Source organism: Erinaceus europaeus, chromosome 17 (genome assembly GCF_950295315.1).
Source record: "Erinaceus europaeus chromosome 17, mEriEur2.1, whole genome shotgun sequence".
Lineage (NCBI taxonomy): Eukaryota > Metazoa > Chordata > Mammalia > Eulipotyphla > Erinaceidae > Erinaceus > Erinaceus europaeus.
In genome coordinates this window covers 46762965-46784702 of record NC_080178.1, presented here as the reverse complement: position 1 = coordinate 46784702, position 21738 = coordinate 46762965, and the positions used below count along the sequence as shown (strand labels likewise).

Genomic DNA, 21738 nt, shown 5'->3' with positions numbered 1-21738 from the left:
TGCCAGCCTATCTGAGCCAGCGTGGTCCTCTGTCCCCTCGACTCCCCTCTGAGGGTTTTTGGTTGCTGCAGGCTCAGTGGAGGGAACCCATCTGTCATCATCCTTCAGAGAAGCCAAGGTTATGATGCACCAGGATATGGGTTCAGACCCTTAGCCCCTGATATCCCTGGAAGCCTTGCTCTGGCCCACTCTCCCTCTGTCAGGCCTTTCCCTGCGTAGCTACGACAGGTGTGTGAGCCTGTCATAACTGGGACAGGTGTGTTGACTCTTCCCTTTAGTGCTGTGGTGGCTTTCTTTCTGGTCCAGGCTGAGAGGACCCAGTACACCACAAAGCAACAGCACAGAAGAGAAGAAACCTACCTTAATGTCATCCTTAGGCCAGGAGTTGAGCATGGTGGCAATGTGGCCCTTGTCATGAATGGTGATGAACAGCCCACTAGAAGAGACACAGCCACAGTCACCAGAGGGCACCAGAACCCAGGCATGCACATCACCATACTGTTCTCAGGCCTGGCTAGAGGTTATCATTTAGGAAGCCACATCTTGAGTGCAAACAGCCTCCCACTAGACTGTTTATTCTGTAGGGCCAGAAAATACCTGTCTTCTCACTGGTGCCACCCCCATAGCCTACCCTATAATCACCCTCCACAGGGCACTTGTGAGCTTTCTGGATCCAGGACACTAACATACACACAAGTGTACCGGTCTGCATCTTTTCTTATGTTTCTGTTTGTATTTTTGTTTTGAGTGAATAAAGCCTCTGGACATATGATCAGAGTCACCTCAAAATGAGAATGACATGGGATAAAATGTGCCAGGGGCATGACCTAGCAGTCCATAAATGAGGATGGAGGAGGGTTACTTTTGCTAGAGAGTGATACTATAGCCAGATATTTCCTGCGAACCCCTCGGAGGAACTGGATCCAGCTAACTGACATGTGGAAACCCTAATCCCAGTGATCTTACTTAGAAATTGGGTTTTTCTGAAAGCAGAAGTACATTAGAGTTTGCAGTGAGTACCTCCCTAGCACTTCCTCTCCACTATTCCAAGCTTGGGATCCATGATTTCTCAACAAATTGTTGGCTTCGTATGTTAACTCTCTTTTCAATCACCAGGTTCCAGATGCCACCAGGATGCTGGCCAGGCTTCCCTGGATTGAAGACCCCACCAATGTGTCCTGGAGCTCTGCTTCCCCAGAGACACACCTTACTAGGGAAAGAGAGAGGCAGACTGGGAGTATGGACCGACCAGTCAACGCCCATGTTCAGCGGGGAAGCAATTACAGAAGCCAGGCCTTCCACCTTCTGCAACCCTCAATGACCCTGGGTCCATGCTCCCAGAGGGCTAAAGAATGGGAAAGCTATCATGGGAGGGGGTGGGTTATGGAGATTGGGTGGTGGGAATTGTGTGGAGTTGTACCCCTCCTACCTTATGTTTTTGTTCATTAATCCTTTCTTAAATAAAAAATTAAAAAAAAAAAGAAATTGGGTTTTTGCCGACACATTCAAGGTAAGAGGCGCTGTCATCTAGTCTGTTGGTTGTCTCCTGAGAAGAGGGGAAGAGAGAGACTCACAGGTAGAAATGGACATGTAGTGATGATGGCAGACTGGGTGAATGCAGCAGAATCCACAAACTAAATAGGGACTAGGCTTACTTGTGAAGTTCAGAAGCTACAGAGACAAGACAGGACACCCCCCCATAGCTTTTAGAAAGCTCATGACCCTACCATTACCTTCATTCCAGGATGCAAGCCTCCAGCAGTGAGATGAGACATTTCACTGTTTGAAGCCACAAGTTTCTGATGTATTTTTCAGAAACAAGATACTGAGGAATCAAACTCATGCATGTGCTCTGCCTCTGAGCCAGCTCTGTAGTCCATCCCCCACCACAAGCAATTTTCCTGGGAGAAATCATGGTTTATAGGACAGTTACTGACACCTGAGGACAGTTTCTTATCTCCTTGTGATAGATGGAGATCTTGATGGCCAACAGACATGTAAATAAACGTTTAGTCACTGGTTAGCAGAGAAATGCAAGTAAGAACAACAAAGAGATGCCAGCTGTGAGGATGTCAGACATCAGAAAGGACAGAAACACCAAGTGCTGGCAAGGGGATGGGGAGAAGGAAAGCCTTCTATACAGCTGGGAGAATGCAAATCCAAGCCCTGTGGGAAGCAGTTTGGAGATTCTTTTGATTCTTTTATCTTTCTTTTTATAAATCTTTTTAATCATTTTATTGGGGGATAATGGTGTACACTATAGTTGTTGACACATATAAAATAAACCAGGCTCCGTGTACATTGTAATGTGTGTGCTCTACCAGGTGTGCCCCCACCCAGCCCCTGTAGTCTCTTCAGAACACTAGAAACAGATATGTCCTCTGATCTATCAGTTCCTTTCCTAGGGATCTTACTAAAGAACACAGAAACACCAGCTCCAAAGAGATCTTTATACACATATATGTTGGTATGCTTCTAGTTCTGCTTCTGGGATCTAGTTCTGCTTCTGTTACATTGCTTGACATTGTGGTCTATTTACATAGTCTTTTCTGTTATACTGCTTTGGTCTCACTCTCCCCCACTGGGAGATTTGGTTTAGCCCTTGCTAGTTTCTTCCTTCTCCCCACGCCCTTTCCTATGTACTTCCTGAGTTCCATGCTTCCTCTGGAGGAGAAAGATGGAGGAGCACATTTCCTGCTCATAAATAAAGATTACACTGCATTCTCAGCTCAGCCATGTGTTTCTGGTCGTCTGTTACCCAACCGTGAAGCCAGCCCCGGCGAAAACAACACATATATTCACAGCTGCATGGTTTGTAACAGCTCAAACCCAGAACTAATCCAGATGTCAATGACAGTTGAGTGGCTAGAAAAGCTGTGGTCTATTTACAAAATGGAATACTGCTCATGCATGCGACCCAATTTTTACTATATATTTGAGAGAGAGAGAGAGAGAGAGAGAGAGAGAGAGAGAGAGAAGGAAAGAGAGTGTGTGGGGGGGAGGGTAAAGCCATGCCCTGCTACTCATGAATCCCTTTTGTCTCTGTCCATGGTGCTGTTGTGTAGTGTTGGGGATCAAACCCAGAGCCTCATGCTTGGAGGCATATGCTCTCCCTGTGGATCCACCTTTATGGCCAGAGTTTTGGGCATTTTGTTGAGGTAACTTTAGGAAGTGAATACAACAACCATGTGGCAGCTATGAGCAGAGGCACCCACAGTTTCCCCTCTTTCTTCTCTTGTCACTCTTCCCTTCTTTTTGATAGAGATGAGAGAGAGATCATGAGGAAAAGTGATAGAGATAAGTAGGAAGGGAGGGAGGCAGAGCAAGATACTTAGACGAGAGCCTATAGCACTATTGCACCACCGATGAAGCTTCCCCATGCAGGTGGGGACTGGGGGTTTGAACTCAAGTGCTGGCATATGGTGCATTTCTTAGAATCTGGTCTGCTGAGATTTCATAAGGGGAATTACAGGCAATGCTATCTCCACCCAAAAGAGGCCTGTTAATCACAGCAGCATCTGAAGTTTCCATCAGGAGCCAGAAAAAAACTCTCAACTTTCAGAATTAAGTTACATGAGAGGAAAAAGAAACCAAGACCATTCCACTTAGGAGAATGTAAATGTCCCTTAGGCCTTATCTAAGCCTGCAAAGGAGTGAGTGACCCCTAGAACTCTCCTCAAATAGAATTAGACAAGAGAGACTGACAAAACCCACTCAAACAGAAAACATTGGACTGGGATTCTTGACATTGGGTCAAACACAAAAGGAAAACTTAATGAAATCGGGGGGTGGTGGGGAGGGGTGTGTCTGTATCTTCAACTCTGCAACAAAGGCTCTCTGTTGCTGACAAAAACCTCCATTCCACACATTTTTGGGCAAAAGGGAACCTGTCCTCTTAGAACCAGTGAGGAAATGTTTTTAATGCCTGAGAGTCAGAGGGCCCTGTAGAAATATTGCTTCCCTGCTCAGCCATGTGTCCCTGGTCATCTGTCTCCCTCTACAAAGCTAGCCCAGTATACTGTTGCTGTGAACTTTCACTGACACCACACCACCACAAACCAGAGTTATTCAGTATACTGGTAAAATAATAATGATGATGATGATGATGATGATGATGATGATGATGATGATGATGATGATAATGATAAACACAGAGACACCTGCAGCACTGCTTCACTACTTGTGAAGTTTTCCTCCTACAGGTGGGGACCAGGGGCTTAAACCTTTGTTTGTGTGCACTGTAATGTGTGTTCTTAACCAAGTGTGCCATTGCCTGGTCCCTGGGTGTGAGTTATTCACTTTTTTTTCTTTTTAAAATGTATTTATTTATAAAATGGAAACACTGACAATACCATAGGATAAGAGGAATACTATTCCCACCACTAGATCTCTATATCCCATCCCCCTCATAGCTTTCCTATTCTTTAACCCCATGGGAATATGGACCCAGGGTCACCATGGGGTGCAGAAGGTAGAAGGTCTGGCTTCTGTAATTGCTTCCCCACTGAACATGAACGTTGAGAGGTTGATCCATACTCCCAGCCTGTCTTTCTCTTTCCCTATTAGGGCAGGGCTCTGAGGAAGTGGAGCTCCTGGGAATTATTCTTAAGACAGTAATCCCTTTAGAAGTAGATCTCTGGAAATCAGGTGGTAGCACAGCAGGTTAAGTGCATGTGGCACAAAGTGCAAGGACTGTCATACTGGCTTCCCACCTGTATAGGAGTCACTTTACAGGTGTGAAGCAGGTCTACATATGTCTGTCTTTCTCTTTCCCTATGTGTCTTCCCCTCCTCTCTCAATTTCTTTCTGTTTTATCTAATGATGATATCAATAACAACATTAATAACTACAACAACAATTGAAAACAAAAACAGCAAGAACAACAAAAGGGAAAATAAATAAATAAAATACAAAAAATTAAAAAAGAAGATACATCTCTGTTAACACAGAAGAAGCTAAAACAGGTTTCTTGACATTTTGATGCTTTATTCCTTCCTGAAATGTGCAAACATTATCTACTACTTTAGCGGCTTTGGTCCTAAGGTGCTATTTTTTTTCTTGCAAGAGAAAATGAAGTCAAATTCTAAGGATTATGGGGGAATGTTTCCAGCTCTTCTCCTTGGAGAGAATAAGGTGTGCAAACAGCTGGAGAAGAAACATGTTGTGCTCATGCAGACAAGCGAATGCTCATTGAAAAGCTGACAGGATCTTATCACAGCCAATGGCACAATTTATAAGCAACAGAAGAATCAGAAAGGCTCCCAAAGATGAAAATTTCTGCTTAACCTGACACCCCAGCCCAAACATCAGATGACTTCAGCATTTGAAAATCCTCATTTGGCAACTCCCAGATGCTTCCATCTAGAGTAGGGGAGGTCAATGTGGTTTCAGCTGTTATGTGACAACAGTAAAAAGTGACAAGAAAACTCAGAATGAGTTACAAAGGGTTTTCTTTTTCTACTGGAATGTTTATGACTCCAAAAATAATAATAGCAGAGGCTTTGAATACCCCCTTCCCATCTCAAGAAGTCACACTTAACATGTCACAACGTTCTTTCAAAGCTATGCTGTAGACCCCCTCACACCACCACTTTATAAAATAAGAAAACATGTAGAAAGCCTGAACATAATATGGACCTTTGGGCATTATGCCTTTTGGAACACAGCTCTGCTCTAACATGAGTTTCTGGTTTATCCAAAGCAAGTATTCCTTATACATAAGAGCTGCAATTGGTATGTTTCTGACCCAGTGGCCCACTCAAATAGGTGACTTATGTGTAAGTATGAATGAGACAGTAAGAGAAAAAGACCCTACTGGCTTGTTTTTTACAAAGTGGACCAGGTTTACTTTTGTCCTCTTAGTCATTCATGTTTGTGTTTTGTGCCTCAGTTTTTTGTTTTCTGTTTTTATTATTTGTTGAGGGGTGAAACAGGTGTGGGGAGATGCTCTCAAGACCCACTGTGGCAGCAGCTTGGGAGCCAAGGTTAAACTGCTTTCCTCCACACCCAGAGTCCCATTTCACACTGTCATTAAAGGGGCAGTTTTCCATGCAGAGGTCTGAGGACAATCTTGAAGTTATTTGTGAGTGGAGGGAGGGCTCTTCCCACTTTAATTTATCTCAGAAGCTTGGCTAGACAGAGCTCACAGACTCCTGGTGCCAAGAACTAGAGTTTTAAGGAGAACAGAGTGAAGTACTTAGTGAGGAGAGAAGGAAACATATGTCCTGGTCACAGGAAGCCAAACTTAGAGACAACAAAATGTGTGGAACTGGGAGTCTGAGAGGTCCCCTGCTCAGCGGTCATCAGTGAGGGTGTTGAAGGGAAGAGTACAGGGCAGTGGAGGGGTGGGGAAGGAGCATGGTGGTGGTAGTGGTGGGGTAGTAGTAACAGGTAGGAACAGAGATCCAAAGATGAGTGACAGTGACACAGAGAGAAGACATAGCTTGTAAGTCACTAGCAGCCAATGAATCTGTCTGTTCCATGCTTATGCCCAGGCAGAGCCACAGGGATAAACAGAAATAGCCAGGGAAAGACAGACACTGGGGCAGGTGGCCAGAGGTGAAGATGTTTGGGAGGACTTGAAAAAGGAAGCAAGAGTTTGTATGAAGGAGGGGAAAAACCAAGCTAATTGATTGGTCATGTGCTATCTGCCAGTTACTGAAAGGCTCTGAGAATACTAGAACATGTATACTTGAATAGGTAGAAACTGAGAGGGAAAGAGGGATAGAGAGGGCTAGAGAAAGAAAAACATTTGCAGTACTACTTTATGACTTGTGCAGGTTGGGACCACCGTGAGCTTGAGCCTGGATCCATGCACCTGGTAATGTGTGTGCTCAGTGGGTGCACTACTGCTTGGCCCCAGTGAAAGTGCTCTTAAGTCAGGATGAAGTGGACCATGACCTTCGTTCCCCCCTGACCTTTCACCAGGTGGGAGAGGTCAACAGGCTCCAGGATGCATTTTGCACTCAGTGCTCTCAGCTTGCCCGGGATCTCTGAAAATATGCTCTGTGTCTCAGAAGATGCTGCCATAAGGTGCACTACTATCAAGCATGAATTCTAAGTTCCATCCCTGGAATGGCAGTATCCAGAGTGACGCTTTGGTTCTCTCTCTCAACTCCATGAATAAACAAACAAACAAAACATTTTTTAAACGTCTGAGGACATTCTAGTAGGAGAATTTAAAGGAATCCCATCCAGTGCAGTGGACTCACACAGAGAAGGGGTCTAAGTTGGAGCTGGGTAGACCAGTTGGTTGGTGCTGAGCTTCTTTGCTGAACAGGCAGTCTGTACTTTCATTGAAGCTATTCTACAATGAGGCTTCACTCACGCCCTAGTCTAGAACCTTTGAGAACACCTATGCCCTTTGCAGCCTCTTTCAAGAAGCTTCTCTTTTGGGATGGAGGCTTTGGTCAGCTTGAGGGGACATCAGGTTGAGGGCATTTCACAAGTCAGTAGGAGAGCAAGATTATCTGAGGAAAGGTCTGGGCCACATGCCTGCATACACACATTTCCCTTTTGGGTTAGGAAATTTCCCCTACACCTCTTCTTTTGATTGCTGTAGCCAGGATGGCCAGGACCAAGGGAAGAAAAGGTCGAGGGCTGATCAAAAGGAAACTCAGGTCCATTTGTTTCCATTGCCAGGGAGCTCTGCCTTTAGCTGAAGGGTCTCAAGCTCAGGACATCCTGTTGGAGTTGCGAAACTTCATCCCCCTCTGGCTCCAGTGGGAAATAGGAATGCATCTACATGAGGCCTGCCAGTCCCCTGACACTCCAGTCCCTGTGTCCACACTCATAGGAGCATGTAGGGTGTTCCCTGCCTCCCCAAATACAAGCTGCTCCTTCGGTATGCCAAAAAATTTCCACTCATGTACATTTTAGACGTTATTTTGTGTATGTAAATCTCCACATGCCTTTAAAAAATACTGACTAGGGGTGGGAGTGGGGGAAGAGAGACAGCACAATGTTCATGCAGAAGACTTTCATGCTGGAGTCTCTGAGGTCCCAGGTTCAACACCCAGCACCACCTAAAGTCAGGGATGAGCAGTGCTCTTGTCTTTCTCTCAATAAAATGAAATATATATATATTCAAATGGCAGAGTGCAGGACTTCAATTCTCTATGGGTCAGTGCAGTGATCAGATGATCTCTCTCTTGCATACAGAACTGTACTTTAATAAGAGCTAGTCCATCCAGTGATTGAAACCCATGAGTCAAGCCCCAGGGTAAGTGGCCCCACACTATCCTGTCTCTTGCACCCAGCTCTCTCCTGCAGAGCATGACAGTGATTGGGGGATCAGATGGGATTTTGCTGACAGACCCTCTAAATCCCCCTTAGGCCACTTCTTCAGCTCTGGCCCAGTGCCAGTGGCTGAGCCATAGCATTAAGCGTCAGCCAGTCTTTGGTAGGCAGAAAATGAAAGAAACTCAGGAAGAAACTAGGGCAGTGGGTGTTCCTTTTCTTTTTAAATTGTTGTTAAATATTTATTTATTTATTTATTTATTTATTCATTTTTGTTGTCCTTGTTTTATTGTTATAGTCATTATCTTTGTTGGATAGAACAGAGAGAAATGGAGAGAGGAGGGGAAGACAAAGATGGGGAGAGAAAGATAAACACCTGCAGACCTGCTTCACTGCCTATGAAGTGACTCTCCCTGCAGGTGGGGAGCTGGGGATTGAATTGGGATCCTTATGCAGGTCCTTGAACTTTCTGCCATGTGCACTTAACTTGCTTTGCTGCTACCACCTGACTTCCTCTCTCATTATTTTTATGTATTAAATTTTAATTTTTTTCATAGCTGAAGTTTTATACATATATGGTTTCATAATTCATGTCAACTGTTTCTTTCATATAAAGACACCATTGCACTGGAGCTTCCTCTGCTGTCATGTCATAGCACTTCCCATGTGGTGCCTATGTCATGGGGATGACAAGGTATATGTCCAATTGGCCCCCCAACCGCTGCCCTTTCTTTTTGTCATTAGGGTTTTCAGGGTTATCACTGATATATGCCTGCCTGACTCCACCATTCCTAGTGACTTTTTTTAAAACAGAAGGTGAAAGGTAGAATGAGAGAGGGAAGGAAGGAGAGAGAGACAGAGAGGGAGAAAGAGACAGCATTTAGGACTGCTTCACTGCTCATATAGTGTCCCTCCTACCCCCGCCCCATGCTGGGGTCCTGTGTCTTGAATCCGGGCCCTTACTTTTGGTAATGTGTACTCTACCATGTAGGCTACTTCCAGCCCCCAATTGCAAAATTTTTTTAAAAAGGATATTTTGAACATGCCAGGAGCCATTCTCTGCTTGATAAGCTTTGAAACAATGGAAGCCCTCAAGACAAGTTTTCATTTCCCCCACGGGCAGGCCATTTCCCCTCAGGTAGGCCATTTATCAGAAAGCAAGTGACACACCACATAGTTGTGGTAACAAACATGGTTTCAGCTATTGTATGTTGCAAGGAACATTCCACCCTGATGATTGCTCCCCCTCCTCTTCCTCCTCCAGTACTTCCCCCTTCCTCAAAGCCTTATAATGCCTGTGAACACAATAAAATTTTGCAGCTGGATCAGAATCCTGTCTTGCTGTCATTACTTGTGTCTCCTGTTCCTTTCATTTCAGGTTCTTGGGTTCCTAGCCCCTATTCACACCCCGCTGGCTGGGGCATCTGGCACCCGAACATGGGGTGAAGAAGCCTTCTGGACCTTGGAATGCTGCTGCTATCCGAAATTCACTGAGCCACCGTGGCCCGAGGAGGTAATGCACAGGCTCGCATAGATCACCACGGAGCTGCCCGGCCGTGAGTCAGATCTGAAGGAGTGTCACAGAGGCACAAGGTAAGCATTACCCATGGGACAGGCATTTAGCAAACAGGATTTATTTATTAATGAACTCAAGGAGTCTTTCAAGACACGAGGAACAAGGGTTAAAAAGAAAGATTTAAAGAAGTTTTTAGACTATATTGGAGATATTTGCCCCTGGTTTCCCCAGGAAGGCACTATTGATGAGAGGCGTTGGAGGAGAATTGGTGATTGTCTTAATGACTACTATCAATCTTTTGGTCCTGAACATGTCCCTGTTTCAGCCTTTTCCTATTGGAATTTAATTAATGATATCTTAAAAAATTTATAACAATCACCCTGATATTAAAAGCCTCATTACAGAGGGTGAAAAGGTCCTCCGGCAACTTTCTTGCCTGCCCTCCAGGACAAAGACCCCATCCCAGTGCCCTTCTGTAATTGTTGACCTTGATCCCCCTGTATCCGGCCAAAATAAAGACCCTGTCCCCCTCCCTACAGGTTCCACCTCACTCACTAAAGTTACCTCCATTGACCCTCGTATTGCTAATTCACATAAGAATGAAACCCTGCAATTTTTCCCCCGCCTCTATCCAGTTTTACAAAACCCCCCTCTCCTGAAGCACTTCCCGTGGAGGAGGAGGCTTCGCTAGAAAGAGAGGCTGCCAAATACCACAATCCTGATTGGTGTCCTCCTCCCTTTAATCCCCCTCCTTACATTCATGCCCCTGCTCTCCAGCCTGACCCCCTCCTTGATGATCCTTCCATCAGGAGGGCACGCTCAGGAGCCCTTACAGGAATTTCCACCGTCCACAAGGTCCTTGCTGACTGGAGAGAGCAGCTTCAATTAATGAAAGAAATAGCTGCAGTTACAGAAGAACTTACATTTTTAGCCTCACCAAAAAACCTAAGCCCAATCCCTAAAACGAAATCATCCAAATCAAAACCAGTTTTGGCTTTCCCTGTCACTCGGAGCCAGACTCAAACTGACCCTGCACATAAGGTTTCTATACAAATAGAAGACCCTGAAGAACCTCCAGATTCAGATGTTGATAGCGACAATAATCTCCCACAATCTTCCACCCCCTCTAAAACTAAAAATGACAAAGCCCAATCAAGTTCAGATGATGATAATGATGATAATTGTCCTCAAAAACATAAAAATCTAAATTTTAAATACTTAGAAAAATTTAAAGCGGTGGTTGCTGACTATGGTCCAAACGCTCCTTTTACTGTAGCTTTGTTAGAAGGATTTAGTGATAAATGGCTCACTCCCAATGACTGGAATCGGCTGGCTCGCACTGCTCTTAATGGAGGCGATTATGTCTCCTGGAGAATTGAGTTTATAGAAAATTGTAGGGACCTGGCTCAGCGCAATGAGAAAAAAAGATTCCTCAAAGACTTGGACTCTTAAAAAACTCGTAGGTGAGAGCCCCTATAATTCCAACGAGGTTCAAGCCCGTTTCCCACCCGGCTTGCTCACCCAGATACAACAGGCTGGCTTAAAAGCATGAAAGCGCCTGCCCCCTAAGGGATCTACCACTACTTCTTTGGCAAAAATTAGACAAGGCCCAGAGAGCCCTAGTGATTTTATTAGCCACTTAAATGAGGCTAAATCAAAAGCAGAAAGGCTTTTCAGAGGTGATGAAACTGATAATCCTTGTGTCAAACATTTGTCTTTTGAAAATGCTAATCCCGCTTGTCAAGATGCCATCTGTCTTCACAAGCGTGGCACTCTTGCTGATTATGTTAAGCTTTGCTCTGGCATCGGCACTACACATGCTCTTGGGCTTGCCATTGGTGTCACCTTCCATAACAACAATTTTTCTGCAGTCGCCGGCCAACAAAACAAGACCTGCTCTAACTGCAAACAGCCTGGTCGTTTTATCAGAGAGTGTATGCCCACCGCCCAAGCCCAACCTCCTGTATTGGGGCACCCTCCTCCGGCAACAGTTTGTCTGCGCTGCCAAAGAGGCAAGCACTGGGCCTCTGAATGTAGATCTAGAAGTAACATCCAGGGCCAATTCTTAAACCCCCGACCTTGGGAAACTTCCTGCGGGGCTGGCCCCTGGCCCCCACAAAAAGGACAACCCCTGGGGCTATCAGGTTTGTCCCTCGGGCTCCAGCCCAGCTGCTTCCCCCTCCCCAGCCAACTCCCAATGCCTCCGCAGATCGGTCTCTAGTCTCTGGAGAGCCACCGCTTGCAGTGCAGGACTGGACCTCTGTACCACCTCCCTCACAGTATTAACCCCTGATACAGGCCCCCTGACCATAAATACTGCAGTCTTTGGCCCCCTCCCTCAAAATTTGTTTGGCCTAATACTAGGAAAAGCTAGTTCCACCCTCCAAGGTCTACATGTGGTCCCCGGAGTTGTTGACAATGACTTCACTGGAGAAATTAAAGTTATCGCCTCCTCTCAAGAAGGCACACAGGTCATTCCACCCGGTGAGCATTTAGCACAACTAATATTACTTCCCTTACAGCACCTTAATAGTAATTTCCATAAACAGTCCCATCTCGATGACCCCCCCTAGGTCCTCAGACGCATATTGGGTCCAACAGGTTTCTCTCGACCACCCCTCCTTGAAACTATTTTTAAATGGCAAACCTTTTACTGGTATTATAGACACAGGGGCTGATGCCACAGTCATTTCTGAAAAAGACTAGCCACACACTTGGCCCTTAACGGCCTCTCACACCCACTTAAAAGGCATAGGCCAGTCCACTGACCCCAAAGTCAGCTCCCAGGCTCTTACTTGGTCAGATGAAGAGGGAAATACTGGCTCTGTTACTCCATTTGTTATCCCTGGGCTGCCAGTTAATCTCTGGGGCCGTGATATTCTATCTCAAATGAATGTCATTATGTGCAGCCCCAATGAAAAGGTGTCCCGGCAGATGTTAAATCAAGGTTTTCTCCCGGGAAGTGGACTTGTAAAAAACTCTCAAGGAATTAGAGAACCCCTTACAGTCGTCCAAAGGACAGATCAGTCTGGGCTGGGTATCCCTCCCCCTCTGCCTTTTTCCTAATGGCCGTTGACATGCCTGCACCCCAAGCAGAAAAAATTGCCTGGAAAACAAGTGTCCCCATATGGGTTGATCAATGGCCTTTAACACAAGAAAAAGCCAAAGCAGCACTGACGCTAGTGCAGGAGCAGCTTGCTGTAGGTCACATAGAGCCAACTACCTCCCCGTGGAATATCCCAATTTTTGTCATAAAAAAGAAATCAGGAAAATGGCGATTATTACAAGATTTAAGAGCTATTACCAAAGTAATGTTCCCTATGGGGACCCTTCAACCAGGTCTACCCTCCCCTGTAGCGATCCCCTCTGGCTATCTTAAAATAGTTATTGATCTCAAAGATTGTTTCTTCACTATTCCCTTACACCCTGATGACAGGCCCCATTTTGCCTTCAGCATACCCCAAATAAATTTTCAGGGCCCTATGCCCCGTTATCAATGGAAAGTATTACCACAAGGCATGGCCAATACCCATACCCTTTGTCAAAAATTTGTCGATGAGGCTGTTGCTCCAATTAGACAAAAATGGCCCTCCATATATATTCTACATTATATGGATGATATACTTTTGGCTGCTGACCAAAAGGACAGCCTGTTTCAATGCCTAGAAGACCTGACAGCCAGCCTTTCAAATAGAGGACTTCAAGTTGCCCCCGATAAAGTACAAATAGCTGACCCTTATACTTATTTGGGATATGAATTGCTTCACCATCGCATGCTAACCTCTCGAATTCAACTACGCACCTCCCATTTACAGACCTTAAATGACTTCCAAAAACTTCTAGGTGATATTCAATGGCTTAGATCATATTTAAAATTGCCCACTCATGCCCTGCTCCCCCTAAATGAAGTCCTTAACGGTGACCCAAACCCATTGTCTCCCAGAAAGCTCTCCGCTGAAGCCCAAGCTTCCTTAAACCGCACTATACAAGAGCAGACTGTTTTTCAAATTGACTATAATACACCCCTGCTATTTGTTATCTGTTCCACTTCTCATACACCCACTGGTGTTTTCTGGCAAAACTCACTTAAAGCCAAAGATAAGGGGCACCCCCTACTATGGGTTCATCTGCCTGCTTCCCCTCAAAAGGTGCTTGCCACATATCCATTCCTGGTTGCACAGCTGATTATAAAAGCACGAAAACTGAGCCGTCAATATTTTTGCAAAGATCCTGACTCTCTTATCTTACCCTACACTAAAAATCAGCTTGATTGGTTGCTCCAAGCCTCTGATGACTGGCCTATTGCATGTGCCTCCTTCTCAGGCACCATTGATAATAATTATCCCAACAGTCCCCTGCTACAATTTGCTGCTGTGCATCCCTTTGTATTCCCCAAGATAACAGCTACCCAGCCTCTTAATAAGGCCTCCTTGGTATTTACTGATGGCTCTGTTAATGGAACTGCAGGCTACGTGATTGATGGGAACCCTACCAAATGCTTAAGGCAACTCTACATAAACTCAAAAAGACTTCCGTCTATGAAACTCGTGGAGTGCCACGTAATAGCCTCAACCATGCTCTTTTTGTTCTTAATGTTCTCAATCTGGATGCACAAGAAAGATCTGCTGCTAACCATCTCTGGCATCCTGAGACCCATAATAGACAAGCCATGTTCAGGTGGCATGACCCCCTCACAATGGAAAGGTCCTGACCCTGTCCTCATCTGGGGACGTGACTCGGCCTGCATATATGATCAAAATGAAGGAGCTCCTACGTGGCTTCCTGAAAGGCTTGTTAGACAAGTCAATGGAATCTCACCCTCAAGGGGAGATTGCCCTGCTCTTCCTAAAAACAGTGTTGATACACTTCCCTAAAGCCCCAAGAATTACTAATGTATTCCGTGCCCAAGAATGTGAGTTCCTGAGGCCCTTTTTTCTTCTTTTGTCTTTCAGGAAAACAACACTAAAATCTGAAGATGGTTCCAAAGAAGTCCAACCGTGTGATGCTTCCTTGTCTTCTCTACATGCCCCTAATATTGGCCATTCCCACTTCTACAGCCCTTGTTTATCAGTGGGAATTCCAGGTTAGAGAGACACAAACCAAAGACTCTCACACTACAGTCCAAAACATTGGCACAGCACGCTATCCTCCTAAAGGTTTCCGGGAGACTGTTGTCATTAATATTTCTCCCAAGACTATATCTAGCACCCTTTGGCCTTATGCCTGCTTTCTTTTTGATAATAAGGACTGGAGCAGATGTCTTACTGATGTTTCCACTTTTGGAGGCTGCCACTATTGGTCCTGCATTCTCCATGATGCCCACTTGCCAAGAACCAAAACAGGAAAGCCCAGTAGTCTCAGATTACAAGGGTCCCAGTTTACTATTCAGATTTCTGATCCCTGGGATACCCGTTGGCAAGAGGGAGTTACAGGTAAATTATATAATAATGGATACTCCACATATCCTACAGTAACTATACATATCTCCAGACAATTGGCATTGGCGAGCATAGAGAACAAGTAAATCAAGTCATTATAGAAACAGAGAATAAGCTCCATTCGGCTTTCCAAATTCGGCCATGGAAGTCACTAAAAAATGGGCTACTTGGCCCCTATATCTCCAATATGCAATTAACCTTTTAAATTATTCTCAGATTGTTCTCAACATTTCCCATTGCTTGCTATGTGCATCCCTTTCACGACCCATTCTTGCAGCAGAACCTTTAAACAACACACCGCCAACTTTTCTAGATGCAACCACAAATGACCCCCTATGGGGCCCCATCCCTCCATCTCCTCAGTCCCACTTTTTCTAGAACACATAGGCAATTCATTTATACTGGTATTCCTTTATACCAACAACACTGGCCCTGTTAATTTCACTTGCACCCATAATGTTTCTGTAAGCACTGTCCATGAAGCACCACAATTAGCTTACTTCTGGTGCTGTGGGACACTTCTGACTAGCATAAATACCACTACCCCTGGGCCCTGCCTCATGGTAGCTATAGTCCCCCAACTCACTTTATATGAACCTGATGAGTTTGCATGGCTCCTACACTCCACTCATAAAAGATCTGTTTTCCTCCCATTGATAGTTGGCATAGGTTTAGCTACCTCTACTGGCATAGTTGGTGGGGCAGTAGGACATTCTATTTACTTCTCCCATGACTTTTCTGACAAATTACAACAAGTCATAGATTCCACCACAAACAGTCTAGAGTCACTACAGAGACAGATCACATCTCTGGCAAAGGTTACTTTACAGAACAGACGAGTCCTTGACCTTCTTACAGCAGAAAAGGGAGCAACCTGCTTAGCTTTACAAGAATAATGTTGTTTTTATATTAATGAATCAGGAATTATAGAACAAAATGTTAAAAACCTACAAACACTTAGTCGAGATTTGAGGAATAGATATGACCCTTCCTCTGCACAATCATGGATGAATTCCCCCTTCTTGGCTGCCTTCAGTCGTGGGACCCCTGATTAGTCTTTTGTTAATGATTACCTTAGGACCCTTTATTTTTAATAAGATTACTGATTTTATAAAATGGCAAATTGACTCCTTGGCATCAAAACCCTTACAAATACATTATGATAGGTTTGATTTGGCTGACAGAGGCTTGGCTGAACCTGAGGGTGACAGACCTCCTTTTCGGATGGCATAAAACTCAGAATTATACATTGAGACATCCAACCTTGGCAGGGAAAGGACACCAGGAAGGGGTGCAAGGCAAAGCACTTCAGGGGGAGGACCCTATAGTCCACCTCTGAGTCCCCCGTGAAGCAAACCTGATTTGCATGGAGGTTGGTGTCAGCAAGAAAAAACTTCTGCCTTGAAGTTGTCTACACCCTGAAAACTTTGGCTCAGCCTCCCCTCCCCAAAAAGACACCAAGAGCCTTATAAGATGCGGGAAGACTGGTTTTACATTCACCCCACAGGAGGAATCAGGTCAATACTTCTTCCCTCTGGTTAATGCCCACCAAAACTGCTGTTAAGGTCTCTATACCTCACCCATGATTGCCTGCCTCAGTTAAATTGTAATGAAGGGAGGAGATGCCAGGAGCCATTCTCTGCTTGATAAGCTTTGAAACAATGGAAGCCCTCAAGACAAGTTTTCATTTCCCCCACGGGCAGGCCATTTCCCCTCAGGTAGGCCATTTATCAGAAAGCAAGTGACACACCACATAGTTGTGGTAACAAACATGGTTTCGGCTATTGTATGTTGCAAGGAACATTCCACCCTGATGATTGCTCCCCCTCCTCCTCCTCCTCCAGTACTTCCCCCTTCCCCAAAGCCTTATAATACCTGTGAACACAATAAAATTTTGCAGCTTGATCAGAATCATGTCTTGTGTCTCCTGTTAGTTTCATTTCAGATTCTTGGGTTCCTAGCCCCTATTCATGTCCCGTTGGCCGGGGCATGAATGCACTATGAAAACAACCCCCCCACACACAAACCCCCCATGAGGGATCGCTTTAGGAAATGTTCCTGGAAATCTTTGTTTCTGAAAGAAGTTGGAACCCCTGTCCCCTCTTGCCCCACCCTAATAAAATCACATTTGAAGTGAAATTAGAGTGGAACACAAAGGAGGGTGTTTGGCTCTTTGAGTCAGCCTGAGAACTCTTGTCTTTGGAATCCAAACATTCAGTGATCCAGCAGTGACACCCAGCAGGCAGGCAAGCTCACCTCCCTTCCTTCAGAAATGACCAGGAAACAGGCGGTGGGGAGGTGAGAGGGAGATACGGGGAGAAAAACAGACAGCAACACAGCTCTGAATGAGGCACTTGCCGGTCAGATCTTAGTCAGGGCTGGGAGAGCTCTGCAGTGCTTTTGTCAAAACTTTCTCATCTCAACTTGTTACTTCCATGTGGAGAGTGGTCCCTAAGCCTTGAGGGGGTTGAACCCCAGGTTCCCTCTACAAAGAGATCGGCATGTGCTTCCAGCCTCAGCTTACAAGAAGCTGAATGGACCACTGACCTGCAATAAAAGAGGCCCTCCCCCTGGCCAGAGATAAGATTAGCCCTACTCTCCAGGACCAGCCTGATCATAAATTCCTTTACTAGCCACTTTGTTCAGCATACTAGCAATGGGCCTTTCCCCAATATTCCTTATTTGGAGTGATCCTCTTCTATTAGTTCTCTCCCTTTTTTGCCACTTTTATTTCTTTATTTTTTCTATTTGTTTATTTATTCCCTTTTGTTGTCCTTGTTGATTTGTTGTTGTTGTTGTAGTTATTACTGTTGTCATCATTATTGGATAGGACAGAGAGAAATGGAGAGAGGAGGGGAAGACAGAAAAGGGGAGAGAAAGACAGACACCTGCAGACCTGCTTCACTGCTTGTGAAGCAACTCCCCTGTGAGCAGGTGGGGAGCCAGGGGCTCAAACCAGGATCCTTATGCTGGTCCTTGTCTTTGTACCACCTACACTTAACCTGCTGTGCTACCGCGCAAATCCTTTTCTAACCATATATATATATATATATATATATATATATATATATATATATATATATATATACCTGTTATCACCCCAATAAAATTGAGTTGTCTCTCTGAAGTACTCCCAGAAGTTCGTGTCTCCACATGACCATGCCTGGCCCTTGGTACCTCCATGGGCCTCCAGTGGTCCCCCAACCCTTGCCTCCATCAGCCGAGGAGGTGGTGGGGTTTTGCAGATGCAGCCCACAGTTCCATAGAGACATTGTCTTTGGGATGTGATGCATTTAGTATAGTCAGTGCTGTCAAATTTGTTTATTTCCTTGTTCCCTTTTATTTCTTTCTTTATTTATTGGGTAGTGCTGAAAAGTAGATGTCTTGGGCTAGCAAGAGAGCTCACCTGGATAGTGAGCTGCTTTGCCCTGTACTGTACATGGCCCAGGGTCAATTTTGGTCCCCAACATATTGGACAATGCTTCAATGCTGTGGTTTCTCTCTGTCTCTGTCTGTCTCTCTCTCTCTGAAAAAGGTGGCATGGAGAGGAGAAGCCCCAGGCATGATGAAAAGAAAATAAGAACTATTTTTAACATCAGGAGTTGGCAAGTAGAAGTCCAGTGGCCAAAGCCAGCAGAAGGAATGGGGTCCTATACAGGAGATGTCTCCACCTCTACTACCATCCCCAGGACCCACTGTGGCCTCCGGTAGGTCAGGCCATAGTGTTGACAGGCCAGCCCCATGGTGGGCATGTACACAATGGGCATGAACCCTCCACATCAGACGTCAGCACCCGGTAGAAGAGTTTCTCATTCTGATTCTGGAGCGTCATGGGGATGATGTACCTCAGGAAGGAAGACAAGAACCAGGCTGAGGGCTCTGGTGGTGGCTCATCCCATCCCCATTTGTGAGGGTCCAGGATTGACTCTCTTGCCCCCACCTGAAGGGGAAGCTTTCCACGTGGTGTAGCAGTGCTGCAGATATCTCCCTTATTTTCCTTCTCTTACTTGTCACTCATTATAAAAAAATGGTGGTCAGGATGTAGGCAGCAAACATTTCCCTTCCTGAAAGCTGGATGCTGTCACATGCCAGCTTTGACATGAAAGGATATTTGCATTATTGTCACTTGAACTTGGAAATCAGAGATAGAGTCCATGAAATCCACTACCTGACGCACTCGCTCCTTCTAGGTAGGTAGAAATAGAGGAAGGGGCTAGAGCAATATCTCACTGGTTGGGGAGGACTTGCCTTGACATGTATGTGGCCCAGGTTGGAGTCCCAGCACCACACAGGAGGGTGATAGAGCACCAGGAAAGTTCTGGTGCTGTGGTGTGTCTCCCTCTTTCTCTGTCTGAATCTCTCTCTCTCTCTCTCTCTCTCTCTCTCTCTCTCTCTTTCACACACACACACACACACACACACACACACACACTCACACACACTCACACATGACATTCAGGAAACCCCATTTCACCTCCCACTCCCTTAAGAATGGCCATGGGAAGGACTGGAAAGATTTTAACCTGATTTAGGGCAAGCAGAGAGAGGCCAAACACCTTGCATTTTCCTACCTCTGGGAGCAGAGTGTCTCAAAACTTCCTCCTAGACTTCAGTTCACAAAGGGTCTTGATTTTTTTGTTTGTTTGTTTCAAGAGGGTAAAACCATCAGGTGGACTTTCTGTCTTTCGAGGCAGAGGGAGAGGAAGAGGGAGAGAGAGAGAGAGAGAGAGAGAGAGAGAGAGAGAGAGAGAGACCACAGCACTGAAGCTTTGTCCAGTGATTGGGGGCCGGGCTCAAACCTGGGTGACTCACATGGCAGAGATTACCTAGCTGAGTTATCTGTCCGAAGACCAGTAGGATTCTAGTCCTTGAGGCTGTGCTTTGGTCTCAAGATTCAGCTTTAGTCTCTGAGTGGCTGGAAGTAAGCTTCAATTCCATTTACCACTCTGATCACTGATGTCCCCAGAACCCCATCTGTCCTGTCGGGGGCAGGTTTCACAAGTATCACATGTGACAGTAGGATCCTGGAGGCAAGGAACCCTCTTTTCTCCCTCCACCCCACACAGCGTCATTCTCCTCATTCCAGGAGCCGAGGGTCCCACCAGAAAATCCACACAGTTCAATGAAGGCATTCATTCATGCTTCTCTCTGGTTGACTCAAATGCCACCACCTCTTTTTAAGGGACTTACTGGGTTTTCATAGATGGAATCCTTCCCAGTCAAACAGATAGAACCTTAGGGGGACCTGCACTGCTCTGGGGGCCAGGTTGGGTTTGGGGTGCCTACAGGAGTGTATTAGAAAGCAGTTGGCCAGAGGACACCACTGATCTATCCAGGTCACTCTGCTGCCGCTCGTAGGACCTCATGACAGGGAGCAGCTGCACGTCCTGGCTCAGGAAGCAGGGCGGGGTCAAGCCATGTATGCACAGCTGCAGCTGCTCCTCTAGCATGAAGGCCATGCCCTGGAGAGGAGGAAGAGAGGCAGACCCATGGGTATCTAGAACCCCACCATCTAGCCCTGAATTCCCTGCAGATTCCGAGTGGGGGTGGGGAGTTGGAGCTGCATTTGAACTCCAGCTCTGCTGACTCAACCACCTGGCACAGGTAAGTCACGGTCTACTCTGTGCCCTAGCTTCCTCCTGGGAATTGGGGCACCATCTCTGCTTGTGAACTGCCTGGGGTTTGGGTCATCACTGTGTTGTACCTAGTTGATCTTGATATAGCTTTTAGCTTTACAGAAAAAAAAGGAAATACACACACACACACACACACACACACACACACACACACACACACATATATATATATATATATATATATATATATATATATATAGAGAGAGAGAGAGAGAGAGAGAGAGAGGGAGAGGAATAGGATAGAAGATACACACAGATTGTTGCACTTGGCACTCTCTTTCATTTGTTTTTAATTTATTTATTTTTTTGTTATTACTGGGGCTCCACTACTTCTCAAAAAAAACATGATAATTTATGTATTGCTGTTGCTGGGGGGCTTCACTGGTTCCAATATGATAATTTTTAAGAGAGAGAGAGAGAAGAAAGGAGAGAGGGAAAGAGACTGTAATCCCAAAGCTTCCTCCAGTGTGATGGGGCTGGGCTTGAATCCAGGTTGTGCACATGGCAAAGCAGCACACTATCCAAGTGAACTTTCTTTTACCCTTACAATACCACTAAACATCTCCTGGGTGTTCAGTGCTATTTGAAGTCCAGCTAGCACAGCAGAAACATTTGAAAGCCTCTTATGTACACAAGAGGCTTAAATTCTGCCCCCACTTGCATTGGATGGGGAAGGGGAACTTTAGGAGCAGTGAAACAGTGCTGCAGGTATCTGTCCTTTTCTTTCTCTCTCTCCTCTCTCTGTGTCTTACCACTATTAAAAAATGGCCACTGGGGATTGTGAAGCCTCAGCAATAACACTGATGGCATAGGGTGAAGGGAGAAAAGAGAGAATGAAGACATAAAGAGACAGAGAGAGAAAGAGTTATACTAACAAGGAAAGATGTACTTTAGGAAAGAAGAAAGAAAG

At 45.4% G+C, this 21738-nt stretch overlaps 1 pseudogene; it reads right to left on the bottom strand.

Annotated features, from left to right (window-relative positions):
• Nucleotides 1-20663, bottom strand: part of LOC132533984 (NADP-dependent malic enzyme, mitochondrial-like) — a 37480-nt pseudogene extending 16817 nt beyond the window's left edge.
• Nucleotides 20664-21738: the final 1075 nt, after the last annotated feature.